Source organism: Primulina huaijiensis, chromosome 3, assembly GCF_012295235.1.
Source record: "Primulina huaijiensis isolate GDHJ02 chromosome 3, ASM1229523v2, whole genome shotgun sequence".
Classification (NCBI taxonomy): domain Eukaryota; kingdom Viridiplantae; phylum Streptophyta; class Magnoliopsida; order Lamiales; family Gesneriaceae; genus Primulina; species Primulina huaijiensis.
This window is the reverse complement of record NC_133308.1, coordinates 7,838,282-7,845,204: the sequence shown is the minus strand read 5'-3', so window position 1 is coordinate 7,845,204 and position 6,923 is coordinate 7,838,282. Positions and strand designations below refer to the sequence as shown.

Below are 6,923 nucleotides of genomic sequence, written 5' to 3'. Positions count from 1 at the left end.
TTAATTAAAAAGGTAAAACTAAGCTCATGCGATTTAAAATAAATAATCATGACTAAACAACTTTAAAATGCCTTAAATAATAAAGAAATCATTTTTTTTCAAAATACTAGAAATTATGCATGGCTTATACGTAGTCTGATTTAACGGGTTCTACACTTATAATTGGACCGGTCCATTTTAATAAATTGGAAAACCATTTTGTAAAAAAAAAAAACATATGGCTCGAGATATATTGGCAGTTCCAATTTCCACCGTTGCTTCAGAATCTGCATTTGGCACCGGAGGGCATGTACTTGATGCATTTAGGAGTTCTTTATCGCCCAAGATAGTTCAATCTCTCATTTGTGCTCAAGACTGATATCGATGTGATTCAAAACCAATTAATATGGAGGAAGATTTGTGTGATGTTGAAATGATTGACAAATGTATTTTAATTTTATTTAATTTATTTTAGATATCTCAACATTTTGAAGTACTAACATTTTATTTCTTTCTTTATTTTGCAGAGTTGACAAAATTGGGTGTTGATACATATATTATTGATGTTTGACAAAAAAATGTAATCAATTCAAGGTTGGAAGTTTATGCATGTGAATCTCATTATTATTTATTTTATGGATTTTGTTTCCTGCATTGATGAAAAATATGAATTATTGATACACTTTATTTTTGTTTTATGATGTTCATTTTTTTTTAAATAAATTTACATATTTATGCAGGTGATGAAACATTCCAGATGATATTTTGAAAGTCAAATAAGAAGTTGATTCTGATTTTTTTTTGGTGAATATCTAAGTTGGATTTCAAGATTAGACTTGTTAATTTCTTATATATGCATCTAAATAGTTTATGCTAGATTTTTTTGTGTTTAACTTTTGTAGACATTCACGAGACAATATTATTTTGATAAGCCTATTTTCTCATCACATATTATTTGATAGGCACAAAATGATAAAATGTTATTTTGTAAAAAAAAAAAACCCGAACCCGACCTTATCAGGTACCCGAAAGGGCGGGTATTGTCCAGAATCGGATCGGGTTCGGGTAATGAAAATGCCACCCGAAAAATCGGGTACCCGATCCGAACCACCCGAAACCCGAAAAACCCGACCCGTGCCCACCCCTACATCCTCCCACCTCCCTCCCAGAAAGTTCCGAAAACTCGCCGCTGTCATCTCACCTCGCCACCGTGAGTCGGAAATTTTACTTTCTCCCTACTTCTCGTATTTGATTTTATTATCTCTTTTTTCTACTTATTTGGGTTTCTCAAACCCTAAACCCTAGAGTTTCTGCCGAAGCCTCAATGACTATTTTTGAATGAGATCGAGAAGATTTCTTTATTAAAATTGTTTCAGTCCATTCTTATTTTTTGGGTTCTCTTTCTGCATTTTCTTCAATGGCATTGGCTAAAGATTTGAACCTCCAGAGTCCAGCCTCTAAATTGTATGTGGAGATTTTAAAATTTATTAGGATATGTTAATAATTTGGCGTAAATTCAGAATTTGATTAATTTTTTCCCATATTTTTTAGCGGGTAATTTTCCCTTTTAGAGCGTGTTATTCGAAATGTGATTGAAAATACTGTTTCTTCTATTTGTTCTCGATATTTGATCTTGTTACTTGTAACTTTTAGGGTCTCTGGTCTGTGTAGATAGAGATGAAAGAAACTTTTGTTTTGTCAACGATAGGGTTTTATGGTAATTTGTGCCATAATTAGTAGAACACTAGTCATTTTTTGTACATGGCTAAAGGCCAGTGGAACAAGGCTTCACCTTTGAGCCAAGAAACATGACAAAGGTGCTGGCACCTTGGGCCTAAAGCACACGTCATACTGTGCCTTAACTCCCAATGCATGTTAATAATTGTGTATTCTGAGTGAAATTTAACGTAAATTTACATTTGCTTGGGATAAAATGTATCTGGTTTATTTTTATTAAGCATCTTATAAAACGTAATTCAAATGTTATGATTACGACGCTTTTGTAATGAAAAATGCTGATTGTTTGTTGTTAAAGATATTAGGGGCACTCTTTTGCTTGATGTGCGATTATGACACTTTTTGTTTTCCCTTTGACATGGACGTCATTTCTAACTTTTGCAGTGAATAATCATCTGCTATTAAGTCAGTGGTCAAGGCCATGCCTGCAATGAAAAAAGTCTGATTAGAGATCTCGCATATGATCTTTTCTCTTTACTGCAACTCTAATTTTCTAATTTTTATAGGTAGATTTACTTGCAGTTGCATCACGATACCCCGAGAAATATCTTATATCCGGGTCATCGCCGGTTTAGAACCCGAGCAGCCAGGAGAGTGGAGCAGCCTTGCCCCATGACAAACAGGGGCTGAGTTCATCTATTATCCCGGGAGATTAGAACACGAGAAGCCAGGAGAGTGGAGCAGCCTTGCCCCATGACCAGTAGGAAATGAGTTCATCTGTGATCCCGGGAGGTTAGAGCCCGGGCATTCCGATACGGGTGTTATGTTTGTTTACTAATGTAACCAACTAGGGCGTATGAATCATTTATCCAGTAGCTCATTATCTACTGTTTGAGATCTTTCATCTCTACAGACGTTAACCAATACGTTGTCTTGGAGATTGGCATGATACCCAACATAAGACCAATGGAAAACTTCACCTCACGCTTAGGTGGGATACCTGCAACGTCTTCAGGAAACAAGTCAGGAAAATCTCTAACAACTAGAACTTTGTAACATGGGCTGAAATAATGCTCGCCAAGAATGCCTGACACCCCTTATGCATGAACTTCCTCGCCTGAAGACATGATATCATCCTTGACGTGTTGTTGCGTCTACTTGGCTCGAATACAAATTCTTCCTTACTCAATGGTCTGACCCTCACTGCCTTTTTTTTGGAAGTCGATCATTACTCCATTCTTTGACAACCAATCCATTCTCGGAATGATGTCAAACTTGGGCATCAGCAGCACAATAAGGTCAGCGTAGACTGCGTGGCTTTGCAGCTCGAGACTCATGTCTTTGACCATACTAGAAGCAGACAGTTCCTCTCCAGATGGAACGATCATAAAATAACTCACGTCGAGCATGGTGGGCTTGAAGCCCAAATAACTCACGAAGACGTCTGATATAAAAGAATGAGTAGCCCAGAATCTAACAGAGCATCTGTGACTACTCCTACTATATAGATCCTCCCCCATCAAGAGTGTAGTGTCTGGGTCCGCCTCCTCAACATGCATCGCAAAGACTCTGCCCTGAGTTGGCTGCTTCCACTGCAGACAGTTCTTAAGCATGTGGTCAGTGGATCCAGACTTGAAGCACTTGCTAGAACCCCATAAACACTCTCCCTCATGCTTGCGACTGCACTTTGGGCACACCGGATAGTCAGTAGGCTTCTGAGCAGCCTTCTTCTGTGGTTGTTGTCCCTTGCCCTTGTTAGGTCCTTGAAATGGCTTCTTGGCTGACTGTTGAAATGGCCTCTTGTCCTTTCTGTCATTCTCGATGTCCTTCTGATCATGTTCAGCCGCCAAGACTCTGGTCACTACAACTGCATAAGTAGTAGGACCAGCTATACAAACATCATGGCACAAGATAGGCTGTAAACTATCAATAAAGTGTCTCAGTTTCTCCCTGGCGTCATTAGCTATCAGGGGCACAAAATGACTCCCTTGCTCAAATTTCCTCACAAACTCCGCCATGCCGCGCTCTCACAGTCTCAACTTCATGAACTCCCTAGTCAGTCGGGAGCGTACCTCATCAGTGAAGTACTTGGAGTAGAACACCTCATTAAAACCTTCCCAAGTAAGGGTCTGCAGGTTCATCGACACTGATACTCCTTCTCACCATAACCGAGCATCATCCTTCAGCAAGTAAATGGCATACCTGACTCTATCAACATCCTGCAACTCCATAAAGGTAAAGATAACCTCTATGGACTTAATTCATCACTTAGCCACTATAGGATTTGTCATAGTCCTTTTAAAACTGTTGTTAAAAGCTGTGTTGTTAAAAGTGCGTTCAACGACAACGGTTTTAAAACGTTGTCGTAGATATCATTTGCGACGGTCTATTGAAAATTTTCGGTATGAAAAACAGCGACGGTTTTTTAATTTTCCGTATGAAAAACCGTCGCCACTATTAGTGACGGTTTTCCATAGAGTCCGTCGCTAATTTTAGCGACAGTTTGTTATGATGTCCGTCGCTATTTTTTTCAGTAAAATAAAAAAATAGTTTTAATAATTTAAAAAATCTAAAAAAAACTTACAATATGACTATGTTAACAATATTCATGATCTTAACTAAAAATTTACAAAAAAATTGACAATGGTTTTCTAAAATCGTGTGTGAGAGAAAATTTTAAGTGTTGTGAAGTGGTGTGGAGGAAAATGTACTGCCGATATTTATAGACAATTTGCTACGATTTTTGGTGAAACCGTTGCTATTAGCGACGGTATTATTTTAAACCGTCGCTATTTGCGACGGTTAGTCAAATACCATTATTAAACTGTCGCTAATTGAAAAATTGCGACGGTTATTTATAGCGACGGTTTTAAAAATCCGTCGCTAAAATTAGCGAAGGTTTAATCAAAATCGTCGGTAATTTAAAAATTACGACGGTTTTGTTGAAAACTGTCGCTAATTAACAAAGGTTTTCTAAAACCCTTGTCGATTGTCCAAAAAAACACGTTAAAAGACAACGGTTTATAATCGTTGTCTTTGACCCTAAAAAAATTCTCAAAGACAATGGTTTTCTAAAAACCGTTACGACAACGGTTTTCACTAAAACCGTTGTTAAAAAGTATACGACAACGGTTTTAGTGAAAAATCGTTGTCGTATGTGTGTTGTTGATTAGGAAATTTCTTGTAGTGTATACTGCCTCTGGCCTCGTCCTCCTATCCACCTCGGCATTGTTCATGGCAAACTGTGTAAAGAACTAGGTCATGCCAGCAAGCATCTGAGCCTGAAGGTCTGGTGGTGGACGTGGAGGAGAAGCTCTCTCCTTCTCACTAGCCTCGCGGTCAATCACACGTCTATGAGGTATATTGTACCGCAATTTAACCCAACGCGTAACTAACATGCATAACAGAACTATTCATATAACATGCTAAAATATTTCAAGACTTAAATGTGCAGTCAAAGAAGCTCGTACTTAACACTTAATACATTTAAAAACGAAAAAAATTACAGACTTGAGGCGTGACTTCCTGAGCTTCTCGCAACCGGCAGTAGGCACAACCCTATATCAGGAACCTTGCGCTCTGATACAAACTGTGACGACCCGTTACTTAAAATAGTATTACTTTAATATTTGTGGAAATATTAATTTTTTAATTAAATAATTTAATATAAACATAACTCGTAAAATAAAATGACGATCCCCTCACGTCTTCAAAATAAAGTTAATATTAAAACTTCAACGTTTGAATACTACAACCATAAAATCTCAAGTTAAAACGACCATCATAATTAAAAATCTATCATAATATAAAAATTTTCACCGAGCTTATCACCAACAATAATGAATAAAATTAAGAGTAAATAGTTTTAAAACGTGTATAATAAAATATCGTGAACTACAAGGTCCTTGGGTTTGCACTGTCATTAGTCCGAGCCTGCTCACTGGTCACCACCTCCCGTCTCCTCAACAACATCATCTGCATTGATCCAATCTAGCGAGTCTAAAAAATCACCATGCATAAACCGTGAATAACAAGTAATACGTAATAAAAATTAATGCATTTTAAACATAGCTCGTATATAGCATAATATGAGCATAAATATATATAACACGACTTTCCTGGATAAAAATTTTCATAAAATCATATTTTCCTATTTGTCATACATAATCGAAATTGTAAATCATTTTGCGTAGGGTTCTGTTCAATGCAAGTGGCTCATAACATAAATTGTTTGATCAAACTAACCCCAATACTAGGCCGACAGGGATCACCGTAGCCATTGGACTGGATATCCACTCTTAAACATAATATAATTCTCCCGAGGAGGTTGGAGAGGTCCTTGGACACGTTCTTCGGCTTCTAAACCTGTAACATAATTGACCACAAGACAAATTGCATACCTCAAAAATAATTGTTTTGCACGTCATACATACTTACAAACATCGTGAACCTCGTTTGATCGTCCCCGGACATACTGCCACAACATCCCAAAATAAATACCCAAAATAGCCCCTAAAGGTGTATTCGGACACATACGACTCCCGAATTAAATAGAACCATCTATAACGTACCAATCGACTCGAGAATCGACCTATATGTAAAACACATCTAAACCTACTGTCTAAGGCTCTAAATCAGCCTTGAACCATGACCGAACCCCTTACCATGTTAGAGTAGGTGCCCGTCGAGCCAAGTGTTGGCCGAGAGTTCATGTTTAAACTCTATGTATGAACAGTCTTTATTTTAATAATATTTGAAATTATTATTTTGGCACTTCTTTATCTGTATACACATGCTAGTTGCATAGATAAAGCCCTTGAATATACAAATAGTAGAAAGAATATGAGATGCTCATATGATGAGTATCATGAAACTCATATTTGTAATACTGTATATTCTAAACGGTTCCTAGTCGATTCAGCCGCCACTAAGAAGGATATAGGCCGCTCGAGTTCGAGACTAGTATCTGCGATGTGAGTACCATGTTTCATTGGTAGGGGACATTGTGATGTCCGAGCATGCAGATAGGTGCTCCTTGTAGAGTGCACTGAACAACCCTCCATAAAGGACTTTCCAAGTGGTTCTCACTTATCGAGTGGAAAAGTCCTAGTTTATGGTTGTACACCATTAGTCCTTATGACCCGGGACAACATTGAGACTCTATGTGCTAGAATTACACTTTGACTTGTTTACCGACTCTCAAGGGGTCATCAGGTGGCAAGGTTGGGTGTTCTGTCGAAACATATAGGAGTCGATGCATTGTAGTC

The 6,923-nt window shown here is 37.7% G+C and overlaps 1 protein-coding gene across 1 annotated transcript in view; it reads left to right on the top strand.

The window, feature by feature from the left end:
• Window positions 1-1,169: 1,169 nt before the first annotated feature.
• The window catches only part of LOC140973456 (histone-lysine N-methyltransferase ASHH3-like), a 26,804-nt gene continuing 21,050 nt past the window's right edge, over window positions 1,170-6,923 (top strand). Inside the window, exon 1 of the mRNA XM_073436253.1 lies at window positions 1,170-1,189. The gene's annotated coding sequence lies outside the window, so the exon portion shown is untranslated. The remainder of the gene's footprint in view (window positions 1,190-6,923) is intronic.